The 18,325-nt window shown below is 38.5% G+C and overlaps 1 long non-coding RNA gene across 1 annotated transcript in view; it reads left to right on the top strand.

The window, feature by feature from the left end:
• The first annotated feature begins 17,640 nt into the window (after nucleotides 1-17,640).
• Nucleotides 17,641-18,325, top strand: part of LOC138402681 (uncharacterized) — a 214,344-nt gene continuing 213,659 nt past the window's right edge. Inside the window, exon 1 of the long non-coding RNA XR_011237034.1 lies at nucleotides 17,641-17,678. This is a non-coding gene — a long non-coding RNA (uncharacterized lncRNA). The remainder of the gene's footprint in view (nucleotides 17,679-18,325) is intronic.

The raw sequence follows: 18,325 nt of genomic DNA, 5'->3' as shown, positions 1-18,325 counted from the left end.
GTTGTAGGAACAAAGCCCGCAAGTTAGTAGAAGGATGACAGGAACGAGGCAAAGTTTATAAGTCCTGACGGGTTACGAGAGGAACGGAATACGTCATTGTTAGCGAAATTACCTTTGCCGAGTTTGCATTTAAATGACTTTCCCCTTTGTGCTGAGCGCTGTCTACAGTTTTAAGTCTATTACGACATCTTCTCTAGAGGAATTGAGATAAATGGAAATTGAACGTGATGCATTGTAGTGGGATTGTTTCCATACAAGTGAACTATATACAGGGTGTAACCAGAACGCGAGCAAAAACTTAGCGTTATTGTGATACTATCTAAACACAATCCAATATCAATAACCATTTGCCTCATTTGATAGTTTTAGTGATTTAGTATTCTTTCAAACCCGCGATGTATAGCGATGTAGGAGTTTCGTAGTACAGTCGTATTTTTGACATTTTGCACGATAAATCAAAATCATAAAAATAAATAAAATCTCTGTTTTAGAATGTACAGGCATTTCATATGATACCCCACTTAGTACAGTTATCTTGTATAGGTATTTGTTCATGAACACATTTTTTTTGTGATGTTACCACAAATTCACGGTTTTCGGATTTATTCCCTTACTTGTGCTATAAGATATACCTACCTGCCAAATTTTGTGATTCTAGGTCAACGGGAAGTTCCCTATAGGTTTTCTTGACAGGTTCCTTTTTTCCTTTTGAGGTACGGAACCCTAAAAAGTGACAAATAAACCCATTTTCTGGAACTGCTGATATCCACGATTTTATTCGCGTGGATTTAGGTTTTGAAAATCTCGTGGGGACTTTTTGATTGATGAAGATTTGATTGATATATTCTTAGTGAAGAAGGTTATAGGCTATATTTATGAGCATTTTGCAATAATAAGCCACCTGTATGATGCTAATTGTGAATTAAAACGGAAGAACCCGTGTGAAGCCGGGGCGGGTCGCTAGCTTCGTATCAAAGCCACGGCACCGAATAGAATCTATCAATAGAGTGAAAAACACCGAGTGAGTCATCAAAAACGCATTTCGTCCCAAATGTCCCTTACGCCCTTTGTAATTCGAAGTGTCGTTATGCTGATGTGGGATGAGCCCTCCTTATCTAATGCAATAACAAGCTACACTTTCTTTGCTTTTCTTTATTTCTGTTTTTTTTTTTTGTGTATAATTTTAGACACCCCACTAAAGCTTGATTGAGTAATCTTTTCCTGTTCTTATCGCACGCTATTTAGTATTTTAACCTTTCTCAATGAGAGTTATATTTTTGTCAAGACCCTGGAGTCTTAGCGCTATAATTTTTTTTTTGCGCAAAGGATCAGCTTGGCTGTCCAGCGCGGTTCTTGATGGGTTCCCAACGAGTCACACCCAATTGTGTACTTAACAGTGTGACTTGTTGGGAATCCATCGAAAAAAAATTGGCACCATTTTTACATTAATTAGATAAGACTGGCTTTCATTTCTTCTATACCTAACATTTTCGGTTTTAAAAATTTATAATTTACTAGCTGCCCCGGTGAACTTCGTACCGCCTAACAGTCGATTCTTTTTCAGAATTTTTTTAAATTTTTCTCTCCTTAAGAACCATCCCCGTACTTCAAAGAATATTATAAAAAATAATTAGCGAAATCGGTTCAGCTGTTCTCGAGATTTGCGATCAGCAACACATTTAGCCATTAATTTTTTATATAGAAAAGATAAAGTGCATAAATCTAGTTTCTGAAAATACCGCTCTATTATTACATCCTACAAAATATTCCATGCAATAAAAGTTCAAAATCTAATAACAATATTGAACAACACCAATAGATACAGGGAATAAAAGAAATCAATTCAGATCTTTACTAAAAATGTATCCGGATTTGTACATTTTTTAGCAATCCACTGGGGCTCAGCCTGCGGCCGACTGAAAGTTTAATCAGTGCTCGATGCACTAGTTTCAAACCTACGTTCCATTATAGTTTTAAAACTTTTTTTATCAACTGAAACATGCATTTGAATGACTATTGTAATGTACCGTTGATTCTGTTTTAAAATTTTAGCATTTTCCGTGGCGCGCATATGAAATTTTGATATTTGTTTTTTCATAGTGAGCGGCAGTCCGAGTACAATATAACTACACAATACATCTCTTTGTAGATAAAAAAACCAGCCTAATGCGAGTCGAACTCGTGCACGAAGGGTTCCGTACCATTACATCTATAAAAATTGGAAAAAAAAATCACATTTGTTGTAGGGGGGCCCCCGTTAAATATTTGTTTTATTTTTATTTAATTATTTAGTGAATATATAACTAAATATTCTGTGAATTTTTCAAACGTCTACCTGTTGCCGTTATTAATATCGAGCAAAAACATCACGTTTGTTGTATGGGAGCCCCCTTAAATATTCGTTTTATTCTGTTTTTTTAGTATTTGTTACATCGATGATTTGTTATTATAGCGGCAAAAGAAATACATTATCTGTGATAATTTCAACTGTCTAACTATCTCGGTTCAAGAGGTACAGCCTGGTGACAGACGGACGGACAGCGGCGTCTTAGTAATAGGGTCCCTTTTTACCCTTTGGGTACGGAACCCTAAAAAGCCGCGAGAAAGTGCTGCTGTAGATATGTATGGGTCACGTCAAAATATAGTTTTGTTTTACTCTAAAGCACAGAATCTGTATAAAATTCAAAGTCCTGACTGACTTATATATCAACGCACAGCCTAAACCGCTGGTCCTAGAAACATGAAATTTGGAGGGTGTGTTCTTTGTAAAGTGTAGGTATCCATTAAGATAGGATTCTAGCTATTATTATGCAAAACAATGAAATACATCTATTCAGCCCAGACGCTATAGCCAGTAAAAAAGCTGCTTCCACCAGTAATTGAGTTTGTCTGTGCTATTCATTGGCGCTCGCTTCTACTCAGACTATGAAATGAATGGGAGCTAGGTGACTTGCATCTTACGAGATCTTTACAAGAGATAAATAAACGAAAAACATAAACAAGGTAGAGTTTTAGAACTACAGAAGTGCAGGTAATTATTTTTAATTTAATTTAAAACAACTTTATTGTTACCAAAATTACAGAGATTAATAATTATTTTTCTACTAAATGACCCCCGCAACTTTTCTACTCGTGGATATAAGTAGGTACTCGTTGATTTTGTCAATTTATTTTTAAAAAAAATTATTGGTTTTACTCAATGATGCCCGCTACTTCATCAGCGTAAATTTTGGTGTTCGGAAAATCCCGTGGGAACTTTTCATTTCATGTCACTCTCACTCACCATCACTAAGTCACTCTCCAGGTCTTCTTCTACATCCATTTCACTCTTTTTTATATTCTAAGAAACTCATTTAGCATTTAGAGCTTATGTAATAAGATGAGTTCAGAGTTCAGAGAATATTATCGACTTTTACACTTCTACTTATCCCCTTGGATTACTGTACTGTACAAATAAATCTATTATAAAAAAACCGGTCAAGTGCGAGTAGGACTCGCTAACGAAGGGTTCCGTACCATCGTCCGTCGTACAAGATATCGCCATCTATATGTGATTTAGTCAATTAATTTTTTCGAAAACATTTTTTTTTTGTGATGTTATCACAAATTCGCGGTTTTCGGATTTTTTCCTTTACTTGTGTTATAATAATACATATTATATTATGTAAGACCTACTTGCCATGATTCTAGGTCAATGGGAAGTAGGTATCCTATAGGTTTTCTTGACAGACACGACGGACAGACAACAAAGGATCTTATAAGATCTCTTTTCATTTTGAGGTACGGAAGCCTAAAAATTAAGGATTTTTCTTTAACTGCTTAAAATAATAAAAGGTACCTAAACAATGTTTTGAAAGAGGTAATTTTGAAACTGAAAACATAATGTTCAACTCTGAAATATCTAATTAAAAGCCCAGCGGGGGCGCGATAACACCAACTTAAATAATAATCTTCAAGGAGAATTAAGTGAAAATAAGTTTTTCTTGTCTAAAAACACCTTAAAAGGCGAAAGGATGTGGACACACGGTTGCGACTAATCACTAGCAAAAGAAAATTTAAATAATAGAAGTTAATTGACCTCATCATCATCATGATCAACCCATAGCCGGCTCACTACATAGCACGGGTCTCCTCTCAGAGTGAGAAGGGTTTTGGCCATAGTCTACCACGCTGGCCATGTGCGGATTGGTAGACTTCACACACCTTTGAGAACATTATGGAGAACTCTCAGGCATGCAGGTTTCCTCACGATGTTTTCCTTCACCGTTAAAGCAGGTGATATTAAATTAATTAAATGACACATAACTCCGAAAAGTTAGAGGTGCGTGCCCGGGATCGAACCTCCGACCTCCGATTGGAAGGCGGACGTCCTAACCACTAGGTAGGGTAAATTAGTTGACGACCTTCCTGGCGCAGTGGTGAGCGCTGTGGTCTTAATAGTGAGAGGTCCCGGGTTCGATTCCTGGCAGGGGTTTGGAATTTTATAATTTCTAAATTTCTGGTCTGGTCTGGTGGGAGGCTTCGGCCGTGGCTAGTTACCACCCTACTGGCAAAGCCGTGGCGCCAAGCGATTTAGTGTTCCGGTACGATGCCGTGCAGAAACCAAAGGGGTATGGGTTTAATAAAAACTGCCATACCCCTTCCAGGTTAGCCCGCTATCATCTTAGACTGCATCATCACTTACCACCAGGTGAGATTGCAGTCAAGGGCTAACTTGTATCTGAATAAAAAAATAAAAAAAAATAAAAAAAAAATACAGAAAGTACAAAAAAACCGTATATTTTAAAGAAATCTTCGACGTTACAGGGTCACGTAGCGCGTCGAGCGCACGCGGGCCGCTCAGCCGTGCGCGACGGATCCTACAAATGTTTGTGCACGTCCCTTACCAAAACTACCAATATTGCTTCCACTACAGATGTATTGTATCTGAAATAATATTATTGCGTCCATTCGACCGTACTGGCTACTATATTGGATTGAATCAAAGAAAATACCTAGATAAAATGTTATTTTATTAATGCCACAATTTTATTGGTAGGACTTTCTTTTCGTTGCAAAAGTCAACACGCTTGTATAGAGACGGAGCTTTATATTTCAAAGGTAAATGATTAATAAATATTATTGAAGAAGTAAAAAACTAACTTATTGTTAATGCTATAAACGAATCTAGCTTCTAAGGGCATTAATAATAGTAATTTTTGACCATACATATACCTAAATAAAACTGCCATATTCCTTCCAGGTTAGCCCGCTTAGATTTTTGCTTCATCACTTACCACCAGCTAGGTGATTTTTTCCGAGGTTGGTTGGTTCTACATTGCTGCTCCACTGGGTGATATTAAAATGTTTTTCGTAGAAAACCTTCAATGGATTTAAAAAAACCGACCAAATTCGAGTCAGACTCGCGCACTGAGGGTTCCGTATTACAATCGTATTTTATCGACATTTTGCATGATAAATCAAAAACTATTACACCTAAACATTAATAAAAATCTGTTTTAGAATGTACATTTGATATAGTTATCTTACTTCGAAAATTGAAAATACTAATTATTAGTTTATGACCACAATTTTTTTTTGTGTAATTTGACCACAAATTCACGGTTTTCAGATTTTTCCCCTAAAGCCAGCTATAAGACCCACCTACCTGCCAAATTTCTTGATTCTAGGTCAACGGGAAGTACCCTGTAGGTTTCTTGACAGACAGACAGACAGACAACAAATTGATCCTATAAGAGATCCGTTTTTCCTTTTGAGGTACGGAACCCTAAAAATGAGCCCGGTGGCTATCATTCAGTGTTAGAAACTGAGTTAGCGAATCACCCCGCGTGAGATTGCAGTCAAGGGCTAGGTTCACTGGTTTTTAGATCTGTGTGTCTCAAAAACAGCCTGCTTCAACTCAGCCCTCGAGTGCTTGATCCACGGTTCTCTTTTTAATTAATACCACTTCGAACACTACCCCGAAAGAATGCTTGAGTCATTAAAACTTTTAATGGCATTTGACTTCGCGCTGGCGGCATTGGAAACAAATTTTAGGTACGTCGGGGATTTTAGTTTTTGATTTATAAAAAAACTAGCTTATGCTCGCGACTTCGTCCGCGTGGACTACACAAATTTCAAACCCCTATTTCACCCCCTTAAGAGATGAATTTTCAAAAATCCTTGCTTAGCGGATGCCTACGTCATAATAGCTATCTGCATGCCAAATTTCAGCCCGATCCGTCCAGTAGTTTCAGCTGTGCGTTGATGGATCAGTCAGTCACCTTTTGCTTTTATATATTTAGACTAGCCGACCAGCCCTAGCTTAGCTCGGGTAGAATTTAGAAAATCGGCGTGTGGGTAGCATTTTCAAAAATCCTGCATTTTCAAAAATCCTGAAATAGGGGCCCAAGTATTTTTTCTTTTGTAACCGAAAACTCAAATTTCAATTTTCATGGAAATAACTTGAAAAATGACGGACTTTCATACAATCTTTCACCCCCTATTTAACTCCCTTGGCAGTAGAGTTTTTAAAAATCGTGAAATACGTATTTTTTATTCTTAACCGAAAGCCTAAATACCATTTTTCATCGATGTAACTTTAAAAATAATACACTTTCATTCAAACTTTCATCCCCTATTTGACGGGGGGTGGAATTTTGAAAAATCCTTTCTTAGTGGATACCTGCTCTTTACAAAGAACACACCCTCTAAATGTCATGTCTCTAGGACCAGCGGTTTAGGCTGTGCGTTGATATATAAGTCAGTCAGTCAGTCAGGACTTTTAATTTTATATATAGAAAGAAACTTTGCGGCGGGCTCTAAGCTCCTTCTAAGTTTGGACGGCGAAATTGAATTAGTTGGTGTTACAAAATGGAACTTATATAAAGACTGAGCGTAAGGTCACTTAGCGAAAAATGTCGCTCAGCTGAAAGTTAGGACTTATGTAGATGCAAAGTTCAGAAGCCTTTTTAGGGTTCCGTACCTCAAAAGAAAAAACCGAACCCTTATAGGATCACTTGTTGCCTGTCTGTCTGTCTGTCTATCAAGAAACGTATAGGGTACTTCCCGCTGACGTAGAATCATGAAATTTCGCAGGTAGGTAGATCTTATATCATACATAAGGGCAAAAATCCGATAACCATGAATTTGTGGTTAAGATAGAGTTAAAATGAGACGGATGTAATATATCTCTCACATAAATCTGTCCCGTTTTAACTCACTAAGTCTGAAGCAAAGTCAAAGTGCACTCTATAGATCTCAGCTTTAGAGATGTATGCCCGAAATTGAGCCCCCGATTGGAAGTCAACGTCTAAATCACTAGGTTATGACTGCTTTTAACAACTAGGCTATCACCTCAAAACGAGCGTGCAAACCACAAAAAAAAACCGGCCAAGTGCAAGTCGTAATTCAGTCGTATTTTTTCGACATTTTGCATGATAACTCAAAAGCTATGATGCATAAAAATAAATTAAATTCTGTTTTCGAATGCATAGGTGAAGACCTTTCATATTATAATACCCCACTTGATATAGTTATCTTACTTCGAAAATTCAAAATACTAATTATTAGTTTAGGACCACAAATATTTTTTTTGTGTGATGTAACCTCAAATTCACGGTTTTCAGATTTTTCCCCTAATGTGAGCTATAAGACCCACCTTCCTGCCAAATTTCATGATTCTAGGTCAACTGGAAGTACCCTGTAGGTTTCTTGACAGACAGACGGACAGACAGACAACAAAGTGATCCTATAAGGGTTCCGTTTTTTCTTTTGAGGTATAGAACCCTAAAAACGATAATCTTAACCACCCTGTCCAACACTATAAATTTTACCAATACACAGTCAGGTGTAAATTCGGATTTCAAAATGCAGTTAAGGTTGAATGAAACCTCATTAATTCAGCTCCTAAATATAAATAGAGAATTCCAATGAACGCCATTAAGTGCATCACAAGTACCTATTCTCATTTGCGCAGCGATCGAAAACCAATTATGGGAAAAACTGCACATCTACACTAATATTATAAAGAGGAAAACTTTGTTTGTTTGTTTGTTTGTTTGTTTGTACTGAATAGGCTCAAAAACTACTGGACCGATTTTAAAAATTCTTTCACCATTCGAAAGCTACATTATCCACGAGTAACATAGGCTATATTTTATTTTGGAAAAAAATAGGGTTCCGTAAGATATTTGGGTTTTTCGGACACAAGGTGTAAAAAATCAACCAGAAAAGTTACTTATTTTGCGTACGCTGCCTAAACTATAAAAGATAGAACCATAAAATGTTCTAATTAATTGTAGATCTTATAAATATCTACAAAAAAGTCCGCGACACACTATACCCATCTATGTCGAGTGAGGCACAGCAACCATTTATTTATTTAAAAATCTTGAATTTTTTTTGGACTACATTTAAACGCGTTTATTTTACTCATGCTATTAATCCTTATCAAAATAAATGATTTCATCACTAAGAACAGTTTATGGAGATAATATTTGGTCTTTGAATGATTAAAATTGGACGTTTGGTTTTGAAGTTATGGCGAAATTAAAATATTACGATTTCTGCTGCACGGCCCGATGTCGTTAAGTTTGTTTGTAGGGGGTAATCTTTAGAACTACTGAACCGATTTTAAAAATTCTTTCACCAGTAGAAAGCTACATTATTCCTGAGTGACATAGGCTATACGGGATCTTTAAAAACCTAAATCTACGCGGGCGAAGCCGCGGGGATCAGCTAGTATTATATAAAGAGGTAATGTCGTTAAGTTTGTTTGTAGGGGGTAATCTTTAGAACTACTGAACCGATTTTAAAAATTCTTTCACCAGTAGAAAGCTACATTATTCCTGAGTGACATAGGCTATACGGGATCTTTAAAAACCTAAATCTACGCGGGCGAAGCCGCGGGGATCAGCTAGTAATAAATATAGGCACGCATTGTCCTGAGCTATACATGTGTACGAGAGGCGATGTGACTGTCATAGCTTCACTGGATGTGGCACGAACCAAGTTATTATAAACAAGTCTTAATATAGTGAACAAAAAATATTTAAAAAACCGACTTCCAAAATCACTACATAGTAATAAATATTTTTTTTTAATATTTTTTTTACGTGTATGTTGAAGTCGGGCGGGCTTCACGTTTTGATTTCTAGTTTCGTTTAATTATGCTCGCCCGACTTCATACATAGCACGTACATACACGTGTAGAAATAAAAATTATTTATTAATTCGTAGTGATTTTGGAAGTCGGTTTTTTTATATTTTTTTTATTGTAATCTTTTTAGTGTAAGTAATCTTGCTTGGTGTCTACAATATATTTCACTATGAACACTTTCTGAATTTTGATAAATTAGGCGGGCAGTAACCCTGCAGCATCAGGATTGAGGAGTTGTATCCAGTAATTTAAATGGGACCACCACAGAAACTTTCTCTGTTGGCTAAAAAAAATTTGCAAATCGGCCCAGAAACTTCGAAAAAAGCGATGTACATTGTACATACATTAAAAAAAAGCGGGCCGAATTGAAAACCACCTCCTTTTTGGAAGTCAGTTAAAAATGGTCAAGTGGGAGTCGGACTCGAACACGAAGGGTCCCGTACCATCGTACAAGAAATAACACTTTAATTTTTGAAAACGTTTACCTAATTAACACGAGTGACATCGCGATTCGAACGCACGGCCGCCATACATTGTGACGTAACAACCTACTACGTGTATGCTGCACGTCGTGTGAACGGCTTTAATACTAAATCTATACTCTGTTATTACTCTGAGTATAAGTCGCAACTAGTGAAGCTAGAGCTCTGTCGAAAACGTTTAATTAACACGAGTGACAACGCGATACGAGTCGACGCACGGCCGCCATACATTGTGACGTAACAACCTATTACGTGTATGCTGCACGTCGTGTGAACGGCTTTAATACTAAATCTATACTCTGTTATTACTCTGAGTATAAGTCGCAACTAGTGAAGCTAGAGCTCTGTGGAAAACGTTTAATTAACACGAGTGACAGCGCGATACGAGTCGACGCACGGCCGCCATACATTGTGACGTAACAACCTACTACGTGAATGCTGTCGTGTGAACTGCTCTAATGCTAAGAGTGGTTTCAGATTAGCGTTTTTTGCAAGCTTAAGCTCCTCGTTTTAACGATGAAAGAAGACATCGTGAGGAAACTTATACCTGTACTTGAGAGTTCTCAAAGGTGTGTGAATCAGCAATTGGCCAGCTTGGTGGACTATTGCCTAATCCTTCTCATTTTGAGAGGAAATACGTGCTCAGTAGTGAGCTGACCATGCCTCGAGATGAATGTTTTTTTCCAACTAAATATATAAGCAACTAGCTGATGCTCGCGACTTCGTCCGCGTTGAATTTGGTTTTTTTTTAATCCCGTGGGAACTCTTTGATCTTCCGGGATAAAAAGTAGCCTATGTCACTCTCCAGGTCTTTATCTATACTCATGCAAAAAATCACGTCAATCCGTTGCACCGTTGCGACGTGATTGAAGGACAAATCAACAAACCAACAAACAAACACACTTTCGCATTTATAATAAGGGTACTGGATTAACCCAGCTGCGAATCGAACCATTAAGTTCCACTAATTGTAAAACCGCTGGCTATACTTCAGAGTTCTCAAAGGTGTGAGAATCAGCACTTGGCCAGCTTGGTGGACTATGGCCTAACCCTTCTCATTTTGAGAGGAGACTCATGCTCAGTAGTGAGCTGACAATTATTTTTTATTTTTTTTTCTTTATTTATTTAGGGGCTTTTATATTTATATACATGTCAGCCCCATTATAATCTAATACATACAATCAAAACAAGAAAATCTTAACCTAACGACATAACACCAATACAAAAAAAAAGTTAAAGAAAAAACAAAATAACAGTTTTACTGTCTTCAAGAAATAAAGCTTATGAATTCAAACAGACTTATAGCATCCTTAGATGCAGGACGGGCAAGTATATTCACAAACATACCCGTATCAAATCTGTTCAAATCCATCATCCTTACAATTTCATCCCTACCAGACTGGAATCGGACACATTCATTTAACAAGTGTTCAACATCCTCAATTACTCCATATAAATCACATAGTGGTGTCTCGGTAACTTTCATTAAAAATTTGAACTTATTCAAAGGCATGTGCCCGGATCTCAATCTGTGAGCAATAATAATCAACTTCCTTTTCATTTTTACATTCAAAAACCACGGGATATGAGGACTAAATATAAGCATGTGCGTTGACTGCAAATCGAACCAGTTAACTCACACTTATTAAACCGCTGGCTTTACTTTTTTTTACAAAGGGCAATAACCATCTGACCTCCGCAACTGAAACTTTTCAACGAAATCTTTTGCCGGAGTAAAAGCGTAAGCACTTTTTCGTATTTTTTGTGCTCTACGTAGTACAGGCTTTTTCTCGCCCGCGGCTTAACTTTAACTCTTTGCTTTACTGATATAAAAGAACCAAAGATACACAGTTACTTGGAATTAAAAGGTGTTATAATTTTAAAAGCCCGAAGTATTTTTTGTTCATTATTTACAATTTCTACGGTGTGGAACAGCCCATTCATATGATACCCCACTTGTTATTGTTAGTATAATAGTCTTACTTTGAAAGTTGAAAATACTTATTATTTGTTCATGAACACGTTATTATACGAACTTATTTATTTTACACGTCTTCAAAACTGTGTTAGGTATGTCGTATAACTCATGTGCCTTAGGTTGGGGATCTTTCTGTACTCATAGGTACGTATAGAACACGTCATCATCATCATCATGATCAACCTATCGCCGGCTCACTACCGAGCACGGGTCTCTTCTCAGAGTGAGAAGGGTTTTGGACATAGTCTACCACGCTGGCCAAGTGCTGATTGGTAGACTTCACACACCTTTTAAAACATTATGGAGAACTATCAGGCATGCAGGTTTGCTCATGAACTTTTCCTTCACCGTTTAAGCAAGTGATATTTAATTAATTAAAACGCACATAACTCCGAAAAGTTAGATTAAGTGCGTGCCCGGGGACGGACCTCAACCTCCGATTAGGTGGCGGCAGTCCTAACCACTAGGCTATCACATCTTCGAGTGTGATCAATGGGGCTGGCGTGTCCGTGTCGAACAAAAGTGCCGTAAAATTTAAGATAAAAAAATCTTCGAATGTATCTATGGTACACCATATCAGTGGTTTTCCCCCGAACTGTTTCACCCGTTCCCACCCTCGCAGGCGGCCATTACAATGTAAAATTCTAATTCCGTCGTTAAGTCTCTGCCCTTTCGCCGGCTGAATATGAAATGATGGCACGATGGCCATAACTGTATCTTTGCACATGATTTTGACAATCACTATCCTACTCTGTTTATCTCATGATCATAATCATCATCATCATCATCTGACTCGGTATGCGATTTGGCGTTGCTGTAAGCGTGTTCAATAATCAATAATAATAATAATCAATCATCATCACCCCATAGCCGGCTCACTACAAAGCACGGGTCTCCTCTCAGTATATATTTTTAGGGTTCCGTACCTCAAAAGGAAAAACGGAACCCTTATAGGATCACTTTGTTGTCTGTCTGTGTCTGTCTGTCTGTCTGTCAAGAAACCGAAAGGGTACTTCCCGTTGACCTAGAATCATGAAATTTGGCAGGTAGGTAGATCTTATAGCTGACATTTGGGGAAAAATCTGAAAACCGTGAATTTAGGGTTAGTTCACACAAAAAGGTCTTCACTGGAACATTCTAAAACAGATTTTTATTTATTTTTATGGATCATAATTTTGAAAAATCGCGCAAAATGTCGAAAAAATACGACTGTAGTGACCCTCATTGCGCGAGCCTGACTCGCACTTGGCCGGGTTTTTTTAAAGAATATTAGCCGTCGCCCTTGATTAAGCATGAAGCTTGTGCTAGGAGTAGGTACGACAATAGTGCAACGGGTGGGGTTTGAACTAGCGACCTTTCGGATTTCAGTCCGCACCTTAAACCGTTGAGCTATTGAAGCTCTGTATGTCTCAATTGAGCTATTGAGACAGACAGGCAGACAGACAACGAATTGATCCTACAAAGGTTCCTTTTTTCCCTGGAGGTACGGATCTCTGAAACAGAAAAATCACTTAATTCTACAGAAATGAAAAAGGAAACAGGCCGAAATTCTCGCGTCCACCGCATGCGCTATAAAGCGAAACTTTAACAAAATAAATTGGAAAACCGCCCCGAAATTAATTGTCCACGGATTCATTCAAGCAGTGCATTTACTTAATTACTTTACTGCAAATTTAACGATCGCCCGATTGCAGGCACTTACTATGATTGTGATACTCCTTTATAGATCACTCACTGGCTTTTGCCCGTGACTTCGTCCGAGTCATATAATTTACTGGCTGACCCGCCTCGGCTCAATTTTAATGAAAATAACTTAAGAAATGACGGACTTTCATACAAACTTTCATCCCCTATTAACCCCCTTGGGAGTAGAATTTTCAAAAATTGTGAAACATTTATTTTTTATTTTTAACCGATAGCATAAATACCATATTTTTTATCGAGGTATCATCAACTATATAGGGCTATTTACTAAATTACTATTGTTTCAAATATTTTATGTGTATATGAAATGTGTATAATAAAAACCATCCATTGATGTTGGAAGAGTCATCCTCCACCCTCCCCCCCCCCCCATCATTTCACTCGTTTTTCTTCTGAACGAAGCAAATATTATGATTCTATAAATGAATTCAGCATCCTTCAAATCAAACTTGACATAGTAGGTTAACTGAAGTTAGTATCAAGATCAGACCGAAATCTTAGTGGCTCAACTTAAATTCTTCTCTGTGTTCTAAGGACGCCGTATTTCCCACTTTTTTGCCGTGTAGGTACATAATGTGGGACTATTTGTAATCCGGGTAACCTTTTAACAGACGCAGTTAAAGGGTAACCGCTAACTTTAATACCTCCACAGTCCTCATGTCACTTTGCACACCAATAAGCTACTTAACCAAAGGTCTACCACTGTTTGCTTAGGTTCTGTCAACGCTTTCAAGAAATTACTTAATTAACCCGTGATCTCAAATGGTGGTACAGAACAAAGTTTAAATCTTGCTAGTAGGTAGGTACTTTTTACCAGAAGAGTGGTAACAAGCCCCCCCCCCCCACGAAACAGAAATTAATTAATGTTTTTTTTTTTTTTTTTTTTTTTTAATACAATAAAACTTAAAGCTAGCCTTATCTAATTACTATATAAATCATGACCGCGTGGAATGGTGCCAAGAATACTGGCTGCATTTCCGCGCTGGACAGCCAGGCTGATCCGCTGCGCAAAAAATGAGCCAGCCCTTCTGTCACCAGTTGAGGCTATTAATCGCGGTGAAATGTCTCGTAAAAAATTTTTAGCACTAAGACTCCATGGCCCCAGGGTCTCCACGGCAAACGGCACAAAAATGTAACTCTCTATAAGAGAGGCATACTTGCGCCGCTTGCCGTTTTCAGCTGTTTCTGCTGCGGCTCCCGGTCTTGATGCTGTCTTCCTGATATGACACGGGGCCAATGTGTCAACGCAAGTTGCGTCCCACATTAGCGCCCGTCCCCGTTCCCAGGGAACCAGCGTCAATCCATCAGGTCTCTTGCCATCATCCCGACTAATCCCTGCCGGCTCAATGAGCGCAGGAATATGTTAACAATTAATGTTTTGTTGAAACTCGAACTTCAATATCCACTTCCTTGAAGTCTACTGTGATTGCGCGGCTGTATCCGGAATATATACAAAGTGATCTAAGATTCGGTTCCGCTAAGCTTCGTTTAAAACTTCTTCTCACGACACCGTCGCGTCGCGTCGCGTCGCGTCGCGTCGCGTCGCTCGCGTCGATCAATCAAAATTATATTACCAATAAATCTACGGAAACTCATGCAGGCCGGGTGTCTTTTATATGTTACGATACACAAACGACAACTCTTCCCATATGAAATCACACAATAAATAGCCATACGCTAGACGTATAGAGTTTTTTGTTTTATCCCATTTAAATTTTTCTCGCTCCGGAAAGTGCAGCGTGGGAAGAACACCTCACAAGATGGACAGACAACATCAGACGAGTCGCAGGGAACCGCTGGGTTCAGGCGGCACAAGACCGTGGTGTGTGGAAGTCCCTACAAGAGACCTGCGAGTATGACGTGTATCGGCTGGTAGTGATGTACTTATACAGATTACATGTATCAATTGACATACATAATGTTTAGTACAGATGTAATAGATGTACCTACTTGTAAAAGTCTCGATATATAGACGACGCTACTCATACGTAATACAAAAGGATACAGCCATCACAAAATTTACAACAAACAGACTAGATGGCGCCACAGGTACCTTCAAACACTCACTAGGAAGCCTGAATCGCGCTAACAACTTGTGTATTTTATAGTCTTTCGAGGTTAACCCTCAGAACTTTTTATACAGTTCCAAAATACAGTGGTTGGACCAGTTGGGTCTTTCTATTGTTACAGTTATGCCTACCTATTGTACGCGACGGGTGGAGATAGCAATCGGGGAGAGAACACCCTGCACACCCGCACAGCCCCCGCACTAACCCGGTGTGGGTGAGTGCGGGTGTGCGGGGCGTCCCCCCACCTCAAACCCCGATTACCATCTCGACCTATCGCGTACTACACATCACAGCTCTCGTACATACGATTTTTATCCTTCATGAAAATCGAATCGGACCCGTCACACACGCACCCAAGGCCCGCCAAACTTTTGCCATACACTGATTGCTTCATAATAATTTATAGAGTGTAATCGGCGCGCCATGGAGCGTGGTATGTTACTCATCGGCGGCACATTCACGGCCATGTACTCGCTATCGAACATCCATCTTGCTAATAATAACAAGGATTGGCACCGATTCTAAGCACAACCTAATTTTAGAGTATTCGCACCCTCTTCTTACTATTGTAATATGAAAAGGACAGAAGTAGTTTGACATTTCTAAATTTAATTTTTAGATGGTAAAACCCGTGATATTAGCATGCACTCGCGAACCTACTGTTTAAATTTGTATTGTGCACTAAAATTTAGAGTCTTTAAATGTGAAAGTCATGTTCCGTTCCTTTTTTAGCATTAGTAAAAAGAAAAGGATGCAGATACTCTAAATTTAGTTTAGAGAGAGACTAGAGAATCGGGGCCCATGGTCTCTTTATATTGCTGAAATATTGTCACGAGAGTTCTCCATAATGTTCTCAAAGGGCACAGATATATTAACAGATATGCAACTAGCGTGGCCCCCTCAGTCCCTCTCGCTCAAGCAGAGGTACTTACTTGTGAAATATTATTCCGTCTATTTTACGTTCACTTCGGCTATAAATAATCTTTAAATAAATAATCTTTATTTCCTCAGACATCAAAGGCCCACAATATTATGTTAGTAACCATCTTAATCTATGTTAGTAACTATATTATAATATAATGTATGTTAGTAAGAAACTTATTCTATGTTAGTTAATATAATTAATATACTTATTAACTAATGCAGACATCCAGTGCGCCTTGAGAGCGCTGTCCTGTCTGTCTGCTATCACCTTCAGGATAATGTTAGGACTTCTCTCCAACCTACTTTTGATTGAGGCGATCCTTTTCCGTATGATTGCGAAGAAGCCGTCTACACAGTTATCCGCAAAAAGGCTATTGTAGCCTAGTATACTGCAACAAAAACAACACAAAACAACAAAACAAATCAATTACTTCTTTAAAATACTTGAGTCAACATAACCTCACTTCACGTTGTTTGTCAAGATCTCACGTACAAGTACATCTTGACAAACAAAAAAAAGTGGCTACGGTGATAAGGACAAAAAATAATCATTTTGTCACGTTCTAACGGACTAGCTGTAGGATGTAGCTTTTTTTTTAAATCCCATGGGATCTCTTTATATTTCCGGGACAAAAAGTAACGTCAAGATCGGTTAAACGGAGAGGCTGTGAAAAGCTCGCAACAGTCAGATAGACAAACCTGCTTATTTATAACTAGCTTATGCTCGCGACTTCGTCCGCGTGGACTACACAAATTTCAAACCCCTATTTCACCCCCTTAGGGATAGGAATTTTCAAAAATCCTTTCTTAGCAGATGCCTACGTCATAATAGCTATCTGCATGTCAAATTTCAGCCCGATCCGTCCAGTAGTTTGAGCTGTGCGTTGATAGATCTGTCAGTCAGTCAGTCAGTCACCTTTTCCTTTTATATATTTAGAAATATTAGTATGGATTATGTGGCCACGCGTTATGTTTTCCCAAAACCTTACTGCATAGTCTGGATCATTAAAGACTTATTGGGGACGCGAGCCGCGGGAAAGTTGTAGACACATCTCCAAACTTGTATGATCAGTACATAGTTGTTCCGCCAACTTGCGGGACAGTGTAGATGCGGCATTACTGGAGATGCAATGTACGCGTTACGTAAATAATTAAAGTCTGAATCAAACAATGCGACGAGCGATGAGCGACTTTTTTCTTTAATTCTGATACAAGTCTCTTGACGGCGATCTTACCTAATGGTTGTGATGATGCATTCTAAGGCTGAAATCTATAGAGCGCACTTTGACATTGCTCAGACTTAAGTCTTAGTTAAAAAGAGACAGATTTATCTACGCGATATAGCGCTGTCTCGTTTTAACAGTGTCTTAAGTCTAAGCAAAGTCTAAGCACGCTCTATAGATTTCAGCCTTAGAGCATAGCAATCCGTTGAGCTATATCGGTTACTCTAGTTCTCCTACGGATCTCCTCATTTCTGATTTGATCACGTAGAGAAAGCATAGCTCTCTCCATCGCCCGCTGAGTGATTCTGAGCTTTCTTATGAGGCCCATAGTTAGCGACTATGTCTCGGCTACATATCATATCACTGGCAACGAGACTTTAGTCTTGGAATGGAACCCCAAAAATACCAGTCAGGATTTGAACCGGAAATGAAATACTTCTTACTTATAAAGCTACAAGTACAGCGCTGTAAGCGCCAAAGTATCGAACCTATGCTGCTGTATAAGCGACTAGTAAAGTTTAGTACTTTGCGTAACTTTGAGCTTGTAAGATGTGTCTAGTTTCTAGACTAGGAGCTTGCCAACTCACTCTGAACGCGTGTCGCTAATTGCTCTACTATATGCTATAGTTTATAGCTTTAATGATAGTGCAAAGTTTTCAATAATAACTGAGGACATACGATTAATAAACACACACACACACACATACACGCACACATACACGCACATCACACACAGAGACACATACACACCTTCCAGTGCAAGGTTCCATTCCAGCACATTGGGACCCCAACGACTATCGGTTTTT

This window comes from Maniola hyperantus, chromosome 8, assembly GCF_902806685.2.
Source record: "Maniola hyperantus chromosome 8, iAphHyp1.2, whole genome shotgun sequence".
In the NCBI taxonomy this organism is placed as follows: Eukaryota; Metazoa; Arthropoda; class Insecta; order Lepidoptera; family Nymphalidae; genus Maniola; species Maniola hyperantus.
This window is presented reverse-complemented; position numbering and strand designations above follow the sequence as displayed.